The following is a 13,851-nucleotide window of genomic DNA, read 5'->3' on the forward strand; positions in this document are numbered from 1 at the left end:
GACGAAACATTGGCGGTTGTAGTCCTGGTAAGAAGAGCTATTTTTTGTCGAAGCCAAACCCAGTTCTGGAGACGGTCCCCGCAGGTGTAACGGTGGATAACTGTATCCGTCAGTTGGCAGCGACGACAGAGAGGGGTGTCACTGAGCCCGATTTTATGTAACCTCTCGTTCGTGCTAACCACATCATTGATGGCTTTGTACCAGGCAGTGCGAGCATCGGAACTGAGGACACGGGAACTGACATTGCGCCATATAATATCCCAGTTCATGCCACCGAGCTTCGTTGCCAAAGGATTCGTTCCTTCGTGTTGTCTCCAGTCCGCTATTATGGCTTGTGCAGTTAAACGTTGAGAGTTTATGACCTCTTGACTGATGTAGCTCCGTGAAAGGTAATAATCTCTGATATGTTTTAGCCGATAACTGATGGGCTGAATATTCAGCGGTGGGTCAAGACTTTGCGGCCTGACGGCAGTGAATAATTGCGCTGTAATGCCGGAAGGATCATTGTTTATTATAGCGGTCGTCCTTGTAACATAGAGAGCCATCGCTTTCACCTTGATATCTACTAATCCCATCCCTCCATTCTGGAGGTGGAGTGTCGCAGTTTTGGCAGACACGCGAAAAATTTCCCCTCTCCAAATAAAATTGGTCACCTTCGACATAATTTGCTTAGCAATGACTGCAGGCAGTGGCAGGAGCTGCGCCGTGTAGAAGGCTTTGGATAAAATACAGGAGTTGACCAGATGAATCCGATCAAATTGATTGAGGCTTCTGTGAGAATTGTCAATGAGAGCACCGTTAAGTTTACGCACTATTTCCCTCCAGTTTGCCGCCGCCATCTGTAAAGAGGACGCCGTCAATATGATGCCGAGAGCCTTGTGGACGCTGACTTCCTGAGCGTAGCCAACTCGCAAATGCTGGAGGCCACAGAGGTTAATAAATTTACTTTTCTTGTCATTCAATTTAGCCCCCGACGCTAAACAGTATTGCTGGAGGTGAGCCGCTATAGTGGTGATATCATTCTCATTGCGGACAACCACACCCACATCGTCGGCATAGGCGCCTACGACAGTTTTTTCTCCTGAAAGTGTTAGCCCTGTGAGTTTCGCCTGCAGTTGGAGTAACAGAGGTTCGAGTGAAAGAACAAAAAGTAACATGGACAAAGGGCTGCCTTGTGGAATCCCTCTGTTGATTTGAATCGGTTGGGTTAGTTGCGAGTTGACAGAAAGCCTTGCGTTGATCCCCAGTGCCATGTTTGTGATCATGTCAATCGCGTTCTGCAAGAAACCGAATCTTTTCATAGTTTCAAGGAGGTACTCGTGAGCGACGAGGTCAAAGGCTTTAAAAAAGTCCAGAAAGATCAGCCCACACTTCACGTTACTGGCGTTCGTTAACGCAATGATATCCCGGTAAAAAGCTGCCGTTTGCAATACAGTTCTCCCGAAGGCACATGTCTGCTGACGTCCAATGAATTTAGCAGTGAGGGGCATCATTCGCGTGTTGATTGCACGGGCGACTATTTTATAATCGGAGTTTAACAATGAAATGGGGCGGAAGTTGGCGATATTTTTGGTACCTCTGCCTTTAGGGATAAGCACAATTGTGCATTCCTTAAAGGCAAGTGGTATAGGCTTCCCTTGAAAAACTTCGTTCACTAATTGGGTGATTTTGTCCCCGATGAGGTGCCAATACCTCCTGTAAAATTCAATGGGTAATCGTCAGGACCAGGGGACTTCCTGATCGGCGAGTGGCAGACAATCTCCAAAACATCTTTATTACTAAATTCTAATGAAATTGTGTCATTGTCTTCTCTAGTTATAGTAGAGGAAATGGCACTAAACAGTTCGTCATAGCAGCCGTCATGAGTAGCCGCTGACGTGTAGGTGTCAACAAAATAGTCGTGTAGTGCCTTGATAATCTCTCGCTGGGTGTCGACAGTCGTGCCATCACCGAGTTTCAGGGCCTCAATAAAAGTCCTCCTTCTGTTCTTAGCATGTTTGACAAGGTGGTATAGAGCGGCTGTTTCATCGTCCCTGACCGACTTCACTTTGGATTTGATCTTAAGACCTTCCAGTTGCATCCTCTTAAGATTGATTAATTTCGCCTTTATTTTTCGAATGTCGTCTATTCTGGTGTGCGCGGCGTCGGCTCTATCACATAGGTCGCGTAAGATAGTGTAGTAGAACTCCATCGTCCTCTTTATCGCGGCTGCTCTTTCAATACCGAAGAATATAACAACTTTTCGCAGTTTGGGTTTTGCATGCTGAGTCCACCACGCTATGGTGCTACGAAAGTTTGCGGTAGTGCGCAAGCACTGCTCCCAAGCGCGTCGCACCGCCGCCTCTAGGTCAGCATCCGTTAATAAGGAGACGTTCAAGTTCCATTGATTTTTATACCAACGCGTTGGTTGGGGCAGCAAATTCAGGCACGCAACGACACCACTGTGATCAGAGAAGCTGGAGGGTATTGTTTCAATTTGTAACAAGACATTCTCTAAAACGTCGGAAACATAAATCCTGTCAATTCTGCTGCAGGAATTCGCGACGATGTGTGTGAATCGTACCAAGGTCGGGTACCTAATTTCCCACGCGTCTTTCAGTTTGAGGTCGGTCACGAGACGCTTTAATTCAGGCGAATAATTAAAATTCGGGGACTGATCTTTCTGGGATAAAACACAATTAAAATCACCTCCAATGATAACACGTTCGGGATTTTTCCGTAACAAATAGATGATTTGTTCCTTAAAAAAGTTTGCTCTTTCCGCCCTGTAGGTACTGCCAGAAGGCGCGTACAAGTTAATGATGGTGACGCCAAAAACGGTGACACCCACACCTCTACCGGAATCTAACTTGTCAACCTGAGTGGCGGGAATGCCTTCTCTAAGTAAGATGGCAGTCCCCACGTTCGAGTCGGGGGAAAAATTTGTAATAGCAACAATACCAGGAAGAGTTAAGTGTGGCATGGCCACCTCCTGCAAAAGAGCGATATCTGTACCCGACTCATAGAGATATTGTTTTAAGGCACTCAGTTTCACCTCCGACCGGATTTTATTAATATTTAATGTCGTGATCGTATAGGCCTGCGACATTATGACAGTACGTGGAAGAGGCGGAAGGAGCAAATATCTTTAAAGGGCAACATCTTCATGCCATTCCATATTTGTGGCCGGGAAATTCGTGTCTGTGACGTCACTGAGTTGTATTCGTGCGTCTTTGTTCTTACTCTTTTTACGCACAGCATTTACATTAGGTTGCACTCGGATCCTGGGGCGGACACTGTGGAGCACCTCTGCAGCTGGCGGCGTGGGAGGGTCGTGGGTGATGTCAAGCTGCTCTCCCGGCACATCCCGCGAAGGGATGGCACGCGGCGACACCGCCGGCGAGCGAGCAGCTGAACTATCACTCGCACTATCAGCCTGTTTGGCAACATTCTCTGCCCGCAGCTGTTTGTTGTCACCGACAGACCCGGACAGCTGTGTTTGTATTATTTCCTGGAGTTGTTGACATTTCCCTTGTTGTGAGTCCTGAACCGAAGCGGCTGCCACGTGATGTGTACCGTTTGCGCTCAGAGATGTTTGTATACCACCATCACAGGCCGCTGTGTGTGTACTTCCTGCAGGAATGTGAGCCACACGTACAGGTTGGTCGGCCTGAGTTGGCTGTAGCGGAAGTTCTAAGGCACTAGCCAGCGGTAACTGCTTAACTTCCACGGAAGTATCGGCACTTGAAATTGTGGGAGGAGAAGCGTCCACAATAGCCTCACCGATGGGAGCTTTCGCTTCCGAGCCGGATTCCTGATCGTCCTTTTTCGCGGTCTCATGCGCACTAGAGGTGTCGTTATCAGAGCCACTGCTGTCACAAGTTCTGCGCCTCTTATTGGTCGCGGCATCGAGTTTGGCAGGGGGCAACGCACCTTTTTCTCTCCGAACCAGAACCGGAAACTCCTCAGAGCGAATTTCCTGTTGCTGTTCCGAAGGCATTTCAGAATTAGGGAGCCCAATCTCTGTCATCGGCTTGGCTGCCACTACATCCGCCAAAGTAAGCCTTTTACGCTGCTGGAGGGAATTCTTCAACACAAACATGCGCCTGGGGCAGTCTTGACGCAAGTGACCACTCTCATTACAGATATGACAGGTCGGTGTTTGGCCAATGTAAGTAACGTGAGCCTTATAGTCACAAACAAGTATATGGGATGGAATATTCTGTTTGACATGCATTTCTACAGATCGAACGCCACTGTAACATTGCAACCTATGTTGACTTGACCACCGTTCATGTCGAATCTGTTTAACGTCACCGAATTTGGACAGTACCTCCTTTAAATAACAATTTTCTACTTCAGGGGGTAAGTTAAAAATACGCACGTTCGTGTAGTCTACATCGGCATTGGAAATGAGCACAGTACTTACAGAGTCGTCCCGGTGTCGGAAAATAGCACTTCCTCCGTGCTTCGTCATGATCTTCTCCAGTAATACAGGATTCAGTAATTTAACAAAGAAACAATACTGCTCGGTATCATAATAGGCGGTGTGCACTTGGTCAGATGTAATCCCAATAACATCAACGATCCAGTCATGTATCTCCAGTGAACTCGGTTGCACAGATCGGGTGGACTTGTCAAAATCAAAACGCAGTGTACACTTTCGCGGAAATAACCTGGACATTGCAGCAGATAGCGAGCGGTTAACCCGCTACAATAAGACCGCAACAAAAATACAAATGGAAAACGATATAAACTGAAGAATAACAAACACTTGCACACAGAAATATGAGTGGAAAACACGCCTTGTGAACACGTGGCGGAGCGGAGCACTGATACGTCCGACCAGCACGGTGTCGCAAGCGCGACTGTACCACTCGGCCACGACTGCCGTTAGCGCGGTGTTCTCCGGACACATGCAACTGCTACCGTTTAAAGCACTGTGGTGTCAGAAAACGGCGTAGCTGCATTATTTTCTGTAGCGTCTCCACCGCTACCAGACGAATCGCTACCAAAGTATTAAAATTTCCGCCTGGACAGGGACTTGAAACCTGGGCCCTTAGGTTAAAAGCCTAATGCTCTACCGACTGAGCTATCCGGGCTCACACGAGGCTGCGAAAACCTCCCACGACGCACAACTATACATTGACTCATGTCCTTTACTGTTGTGCAATCGCTGTATGGGGCGGTTAACAAATAAAACGTCGCCTAAATGCTGTCTACAAACTTATCGCGCTAAGCTCGTAACACACTATCGAAGACTGCTGGCACATGATGCAACAACAAATTGCACCAGTTGTTACGTCTCATACGTTGGAGCAGAGAATTTACGTGTTTTGTCGACACTCACTGGGCAATTGGAAATTTCACAAGCATTTCGAATGCAATGTTTCCCACGCTTTCGCTCATTTCACGGTTCCGTTGAAGACGTTCTTCACCACCTGACACAGAAAAAGGAATGCAGTCGGTAGGATATTTTTAATTCTTTTGCTTCTAGGGGAGTTAGTTGTCTAGTGAGTTCCTCTTATGGCATGCACTAGACAACCAGAACAGCTACAGGAGAGAGTCATTTTTGTTGTCAGCGGTAGTTGCATTATCACAAACGCAGAGTAATTCCATTGGCGTCGCATCAAAACGAATCCCTGCCGAAACCCGGGATCGAACCAGGGACCTTTAGATCTTCAGTCTAACGCTCTCCCAACTGAGCTATTTCGGCTGACGTTGAAGGTTGTCATTTGCATGTGTTCATTAACCTCTGCCTCGTTGCCAATTTCACAGTCACCTTCGTCTGATAAGACACAGGGGCGCTGAAAGGCGAGCAGCCGATGCAGTGAAGTTACACACACATTTCTTCTTCTTCCGTCATCGTAACAAGCAAACATGTCGACTCGATTCGTGTAATATTGACTTCGCTGACGCTAGAAAACCCGTGCTATATCGATGCCAGGGGCAACTCGTGTGCGGAGAACGAGACACAAGAAGGAGTGAGTCTCTCCACCGTATGAGAGGCAGTATCTAGCAGATACACACGGTAAAACATTCGACTTGCGTTAGCTCACACGTCATCGTCTGCAAGCTAAAATGGACACATCTGCACTGCCCAGTGAGGCGACACTTGTACTAACACCTGGTGGACGCCTGTGAGACGCGGAGATGAGCTGCGGCTTCTGGGCGCGACTGTAGCGCTGCGCCCTGGATCAAATAGCACTGCACATTGCTGGTGACCCACGTGTTTAGTAGTGACGCAACTGCTAGGATGCAGCTGAACGTCCGCCATTTGAGAGCGAGAAAATTTTCGCAGTCGGCAGGACTCGAACCTACGCTCCCAGAGGGAATCTGATTTCAAGTCAGACGCCTTAACCACTCGGCCACGACTGCCGGTGGCGGAAGCGACTCCCGACAACTGAAACCGCCATCTTTAGAAGCAATCTGGTGGCAGAAAACGGCGTGGCCTCACTCTTTCCTGTACGGTTTCCATTAGCCGTTACGAAAGTGTATTAATTTTCGCCCAGACAGGGACTTGAACCCAGGTGTATTAATTTTCGCCCAGACAGGGACTTGAACCCAGGACCCTTTGGTTGAAAACCTAACGCTCTACCGACTCAGCTATGCGGACCCACGCAAGAGCATTATCGTACAGCTGCGTGGTGTGCGAGTGATTCGCATGTCGTAATTACTGGCTTACGGCTCCAATGGCGACTTCACCGACTTCCCACTGACGCACCGCTGACGCTAGTTTTCTGTCGTCTTAAAACGATGGACATACCTCCAAGCAGCTGCGAGATCTTAAGAAAAGAAACGCTGCACCACTGCTTTTGCCGCACTCGAGTGATTGAAATTGCGATTCTTAAAAAGAAAATGAGATGTTCGCTCTGTCCATCACTTTCGAGCACATCTGTGTACTCACGATCTCAGCGACGGCTTTCTGCAGTCCCAGCGTCAGTGTCAGTGTGAGGTGAACCGATAGCCAGAGTAAGCAGCGGTCGTCGCGAAAACTCAGTATTCTTAAAACGGAAATTTTCGTCTTGTTGAGAATGGCGTCACTGGTTTGCACCCGCATTCGCCCACACATGTCACATGTGTGCGAAAATGTTTGCTCCTCTTTACGCAAAATCGCACGCAGCCGGTAGGATTTTTTTTTTTTTTTTTCTTTTTTTTTTTTTCTATTTTTTTTTATTTTTTTACGCAAAATCGCACGCAGCCGGTAGGATTTTTTTTTTTTTTTTTTTTTTTTTTATTTGCACGCAGCGGGTAGGATTTTTTTTTTTTTACGCAAAATCGCACGCTGCCGGTAGGATTTTTTTTTTTTCTTTCATTTTTATATATATTTTTTTATTTTGGCATCCAGAGCAACAGGCAGGCAGAGGCGAAGAGGGCAGGGGTCGAATGTCCCGAGGCCTGGCCACAGTGACTCCCCCAGACCTGTCACTCAGTCGCCTCCTGAGTTAGTGTAGGTTACTGGTTTTGCGTTTTTTTTTATTTTTTTTATTTTTATTTTTTTTTATTTATTTATTTATGTTTTTTTTTTTTTTTTTTTTTTTTTTTTTTTTTTTTTTTTTTTGCTACTGAAGTTGTTGTATTTGAAAATTTCCTTTTAAATTGTGTTAAATATTTGTTTTTTTTTTTGTTGTTGATTTATTAATTGCCGACTGGCGTGATAAAGAGTGGGGAGCTTAACATGGTAGCGCATTGGCTGGAGAAAGAGGAAAGAAGTAATGGGAGCCATAAAGGAAACGAAAACATCGCCCCAAAACTATAGAAAGGCAGCGTTTCCCGCTGGAAGAGAGCCACAAGGAGTGCAGTGGGAAAAGGAAAAGAAAACACGAAGAGCTTAGAAGCCCGCAACTCTGCCGGGACATGAAAGTAAGGAATAAACCGGAGAGAAAAAAATGAGCAAACTCTATTTCTCCATAACGGGAAAAAAAAAGAATGAAATGGCACATAATTTGGCAACTAAAAACAAAACACCTCTCGTGGAAAGGAATGTGAAAGGAGTGGAAGATATTGAATATGCTGTCTTCACGTAAGAAGCGAGCAAATTAGCAACATGGAATTTTAAAGCAAGCGATCCCCGTAGGAAACAAGAAAGCGAAATACATATTGAAAGAAAGGAAGACTAAACCCTCGAAGGGGAGTAAAAAGCACACTCGAAATAAAACGAAAGTGCGTTCCAATCGCAAAGAAAGGAAAAAGGAAATTCATGAAAACAGTCAAAGGAAAGGAAGAAAGAAAATAATGCTGTATTCCATTATTTGTCATTTCAATGTGGTTCTAGTTTGTTCTTCAGTTTTCTGTTTCTGAGTTCTTTCATAACGTCAACACGCTATTACTTCTGTTCACATTGCAGGACCATGATCGACGTCGTCATTAAGAGTGGAAAACAGTCGGTGCCCGATTGAAGACTTTCCGAAATTGCTGTTCAATGGGGATTTGCAGAAAGCGCTGAAAGCATCTCTGATATGAGGCTGTCCTCCGGAGCGTTTCATGGCGCTCCCACAGATAAAACAAGTAGTCGACTGGATCAATTATATTCTTGGCAAATATAGCGTAGGTGGTATGCCCTAAAATCCACATTGTAGCATTTCGCTTAGATTGCGGAAAGGGTTTAATGTCGGGGATGACAGCCGTGAGCGGCGAAAAAGACCGCTTGTCAGTCCTGTTAATGAGTGCGAGCATGTCGCAGGAAATAGCCCACACATGTCGTGTGGTTCTGCAAAGAAACCGATGCTCAAGGGTACCCCTTTCGTCACAGTACTCGCACTTAGAGGACGGAATTAGGTGAATAGTCGCCAGTCGGTCGTTGGTGGTCACAGTGCGAGTGATGACCGTATACCACGTGCTTCGCACTTCCGCCGGTAACAACTTGTTGCTGACGTTTTGCCAAACAAGAACCCAGTTGTTGTGGGGACATTGACGGACTAAGTTATTCGGTGGTGACAAACCAATCATCTCACGATACAAAGAGGTGGAAGACCGCGTCCTGCGGTCGCGAGCTAGTGAAACATGATAACTGCGGGACAAGAAAAAATCTCTGAAGACAGCAAGCTTGTAAGGTATCCGCGAGACATCGATCGGTGCACTGTCAGAAAGGGGCTCATGGGCGCGGAAGAGGGCAGCCGTCGTACTGTGGGGGCTGTTCTCGACAATGGTGGCAATTCTGTTGACTAGCAGGGCAGAACATTTCTTTCTGACATCTACGAGACCTAGTCCTCCGCGAGACGGAGGCTGGGTACATGTGGCAAGTTTCACCTTGAAAATATGGCCACGCCACAGCAGCCAGTGTGCAGCTTGGCTGATCGTGCGTGCCAACGGAGGTGGGACGTTGAGCACTTGAGCCACATACCACGCTTTAGCCAAAATGTGAACATTGATCAACTCAACACGCTGTAGAAGATGTAATTTCCGGGTGGCGTGACGAACCATGAGACCCTTGACAGTTGTGGAAATACGGCGCCAGTTATGAGCGGCCATCTTTATGGGGCAAGCAAAGAATTGAATGCCGAGCAACATGTGGGAGGCAGCTATGGTGTACCACGAATCGGCAGCATAGTTGCGACAGGCACCTATTGGGAGTAGCACTGTTTTATGCGGGTTCAGTTCCGCACCGGTAGCCTGGGCAAAAAGACTGAACACAGGTTTAACTAAAGGGATGTCCTTTCCTTGTCGTATAAAGACGCCGACATCGTCGGCGTACGCAATGCACGACGCCCGTACACCCTCTACATCGATCCCACTGACAGTGCGCCCAATTCGGCGGAGGAGGGGGTCAAGAGCGATAACAAAGAGGGACATAGAGAGGGGACATCCTTGCCGCACAGACCGTGCAATCCTAAAGGGAGCCGAAAGGGTGCCATTTATCAGAATGCGAGAAGACGCTCTCGTTAGGACATTATCAAGAGCGGAGACAAAGTTCATATGAAAGCCGATGTGACCTAACAAGGCAAAGAGGTAATCGTGGTTAATCCTATCAAAAGCCTTCCGAAAGTCAATCGAGAGAATCGCCCCTGGAGTCCGTGTGGCAGCAGTGTGAGCCACGACGTCCCTATACGTGCTCACGGCGGCAAGGATACCCCTCCCTGTCACAGCGCACATCTGGAAAGGGCTAATGATTTTTCGCATCACAGTGTGCAGCCTGGTTGCGACGCATTTGCTGAAAAGCTTGTAGTCACTGTTCAACAGCGTGATAGGGCGGAAGTTTTCAACTTTGTCAGCCCCAGCGGTCTTAGGGAGAAGAATGACGATACCCTCTAGGAACGCTGCCGGACACGGAAGGCCACTCAGCAATTCATTTGCGACCTTCGTGAGGATAGGTTCTAAGAGATCCCAGAACTCGAGGTAGAATTCTAAAGGAATTCCGTCAGGGCCTGGGGACTTGTTTCGAGCAGACGAACTGAGTGCATCGCTCATGTCCTCCGTCGTGATGGCGGAAAGGAGGGTGTCATTGTCCTCACGTGTAAGCAGGTTCCGCATTTCACCCATGAGGACATGTGCTGCCGCCCTATCGTGGTCGCTACGCTGTAACGCGGCACTAAAATGGGCAAAAATGTACGCACGAATGTCCCTCTCAGTGGTGAGTCGCTCCCCAGTCTCCAGTCTAAGACACCGAATAAATTTAGTAGCACCCCGTCTCCGCTCTCTTTCGATATGGTGAATAGTCGGTGACTCATCAAACGTCCCTACACAGCGGCTTCTAAGTAAGGAGCCCTGAAAATCTTGGGCTTGCAATTTAAAAATTTGAGCTTTCACAGCCTTTAACTGAAGCAGAAATTGCTCATCAACAATATCTGGTAGAGAGACGGCATCTTTTAAAATCTGATAATAAAATTCAGTGGTTCTATGTTTCCACAGCGCAGCTTCGGCGCTAAAACACTTTAAAACAGCACGGATGGACGGTTTGGCCAGGTGAACCCACCAATTGACAACCGAGGCATAGTTAGCCAGCTTTTCGCCGCAGGAAGAGAGCGTATCGTGAATCTGCCGACGCAACGAGGGGGCACGGACATGGGTCACGTTAAACTTCCACACCCGAGATCGACGTAACTGGCGGAGTTGCGGCGCGCGAAGGTCACAAATGAAGGCGCAGTGATCGGAAAAACAAACAGGGGCAACGTCAGCACTGATTAGGTGATCTGCTATGCAGGTCGACACATAGAACCTATCAAGTCTACTACCCCCATTTCGATAGAAATACGTAAAAACTTGCTGTTGAGGATAGAGAACACGCCACACATCTGCTAACTGGAAGCTTGCAATCAGACGATCAAGGTCAACGCACTTATGAGCCGTAGGAAACTGATCACTGTCCGCGACCACGCAATTAAAATCGCCCCCCAACACGACGGGCAGCGTCGGGCTACCAATCAAGGTGGGTACATCTTCAATGAAAAATCTCGCTCTCGCCCTCTTGAAACTAGTGCCAGACGGAGCGTAAATGTTAACTAGTTGCAGGCCTCCGATAACGCACGAGATCCCCCTGCCGGTCGGTAGTCGTTGGACGCGCGTGGGCTCTTCTGCAGACTTATATAAAATAGCGGTACCACACCGAGCTTCCGGGTCGACATTATAAATGGCGGAATACCCCGTTAAAACATCAAGGCACACAACGCTCACTTCCTGTAGAAAAATAAAATCAAACCGACAATGTTGGATAAAATTTGCCAAGACTTGCAATTTCTGAGGAGCCGCAATACAGTTGATATTTAACGTGGCTATTTGAACCATGTGGCTACAGGACGCATGGGTGTAGGGCACACAGATAAATTTTTTGAAAGGGAGTCACCGGCAAGTTGCAGGCGCACCGGAGACGGAAAGCAGGGTACCGTGGCAGTTACATGTCTTCATCGTCCGCCCAGGAGAGCGGCGTAGGATTGGTCGTGTCTCCGTCCGACAGACTGCCGCCGGTAGGGTCAGCCGACGCGGTTTTCCTGGACGCGCGAGTCTGCGAATTGCGCTGTTTACGAGATTCCGTGTCAGGACTAATCTTTTTCGAAGGGGGCGAAATTTCCCGGCCGCCGGTACCCTTTCCTAGCATACCCTTAAGTTTCCGACTTTGTTCTCGCACACGTTTTTCTCGTTGCGTGGCAAAGTCAGTATCCTGCAACTTGGTCTTTACGTTCCGTACGGAGGCAACAGAGTGCTGTTCTACATCCATAACCAAGTTCTCCGCGTGAGGCGGAGAAAGGTGCAAGGTATCCGCTGGAGCAGTAATGTTACTGGGGGATGGGTTGGAGTCCGCGACCTTGTCAGGAGTGGCAGTAAGTGCACAATCCCCAGCAGGGATGTCCGACACAACAGGCACTGAAGTAGCAACATCACATGGGGAGGACGTTTGACACTGTAGAACCGTTGAGGCAGGCGCGGTGTCGCAAACGGCGACAGTAATAGCACCTGATTCCGGAATGCTCTGAACACGTTCATTAACAAGTGAAGTCGCGGAAGTCGTCTCCTGCAACGGAGCAGAACGGTTGGTCGGACGACATTCAGTGCTAACGTCAGGGACATTGTCAACAACAGGCGTATGTGGAACAACAATTACACTAGGAAGAATAGACACACCCGCAACAACCGGTTCACGAGCTAAAGAGTCAGCCGGTGGCGGAGAACCTCTAAGAAGGGCACCTGCGTAACTACCTGAGTTTTCTAGGGGCAACTGCACAGGGCGCCGACGGGGACAAGAATTCCGCATATGTTCAGTAGAATGACAGAGAGAACACGTTGGAGGTTGGCCGGTGTAGGAGACGAAAGCCCTATGGCCGCCTATGATAACGAAGGACGGAATGTGTTTCTTTAAGTCCATCCGCACAGTACGGACGCCATTATCACATTGATAAACATACGCGGACGACCAATAATCTTTAGTGACAGCAAAGATAGTCCCATATAAACTTAATGCACGGCGAATTTCATCCAAGGGCACTTCAAAAGGCAGATGGAAAACCTTCACATTTCGTACACCATAACCGGCATGTAGAACCTGCACGTCACTAATAGTCCCATCAGCATGTTTAAACTTCCGAACCCCGCCATTGACGGCCACCAAACGCTCACATAGTTCACTATCAAGGAGTTTCAAGAACACGGAATTAACAATAAAATCTAAATGAACACCGTCAAGCAAAGCTGGGTCTATTTGCAATTCCGATCGGATCCAATGATGTATTTCAAAAGCCGTGGGACGCGGAAATTCGCGATCAAACAACAACTGAATAGTATTGGACCGGTTGTACGACACCATTTTCCACAATAAATCCTTGAAAAACTTACAAAAAGAGAAGAAACACGCTGAGTATAGACACCAGGCCGCTGCAAACCACGACGACCAACGATGTAAACACAGCTGCTAGCGGAGCTCGCGACGGGCACGTCCGCTCGCCGCAACCACTCGGCCACGACTGCCGTTAGCGCGGTGTTCTCCGGACACATGCAACAGCTACCGTTTAAAGCACTGTGGTGTCAGAAAACGGCGTAGCTGCATTATTTTCTGTAGCGTCTCCACCGCTACCAGACGAATCGCTACCAAAGTATTAAAATTTCCGCCTGGACAGGGACTTGAAACCTGGGCCCTTAGGTTAAAAGCCTAATGCTCTACCGACTGAGCTATCCGGGCTCACACGAGGCTGCGAAACCTCCCACGACGCACAACTATACATTGACTCATGTCCTTTACTGTTGTGCAATCGCTGTATGGGGCGGTTAACAAATAAAACGTCGCCTAAATGCTGTCTACAAACTTATCGCGCTAAGCTCGTAACACACTATCGAAGACTGCTGGCACATGATGCAACAACAAATTGCACCAGTTGTTACGTCTCATACGTTGGAGCAGAGAATTTACGTGTTTTGTCGACACTCACTGGGCAATTGGAAAATTCA

The 13,851-nt window shown here is 47.9% G+C and overlaps 4 non-coding genes across 4 annotated transcripts; all 4 read right to left on the reverse strand.

The window, feature by feature from the left end:
* Positions 1 to 5,008: 5,008 nt before the first annotated feature.
* On the reverse strand, positions 5,009 to 5,081 carry Trnak-uuu (transfer RNA lysine (anticodon UUU)). The gene has a single exon. It is a non-coding gene; the product is annotated as a tRNA-Lys (tRNA).
* Positions 5,082 to 5,622: 541 nt separating this feature from the next.
* Trnaf-gaa (transfer RNA phenylalanine (anticodon GAA)) lies at positions 5,623 to 5,695 on the reverse strand. The gene has a single exon. It is a non-coding gene; the product is annotated as a tRNA-Phe (tRNA).
* A 580-nt stretch (positions 5,696 to 6,275) lies between these two features.
* On the reverse strand, positions 6,276 to 6,357 carry Trnas-uga (transfer RNA serine (anticodon UGA)). The gene has a single exon. It is a non-coding gene; the product is annotated as a tRNA-Ser (tRNA).
* Positions 6,358 to 13,512: 7,155 nt separating this feature from the next.
* Positions 13,513 to 13,585, reverse strand: Trnak-uuu (transfer RNA lysine (anticodon UUU)). The gene has a single exon. It is a non-coding gene; the product is annotated as a tRNA-Lys (tRNA).
* Between the last annotated feature and the right edge of the window lie 266 nt (positions 13,586 to 13,851).

Source organism: Schistocerca serialis, chromosome 4 (genome assembly GCF_023864345.2).
Source record: "Schistocerca serialis cubense isolate TAMUIC-IGC-003099 chromosome 4, iqSchSeri2.2, whole genome shotgun sequence".
In the NCBI taxonomy this organism is placed as follows: Eukaryota; Metazoa; Arthropoda; class Insecta; order Orthoptera; family Acrididae; genus Schistocerca; species Schistocerca serialis.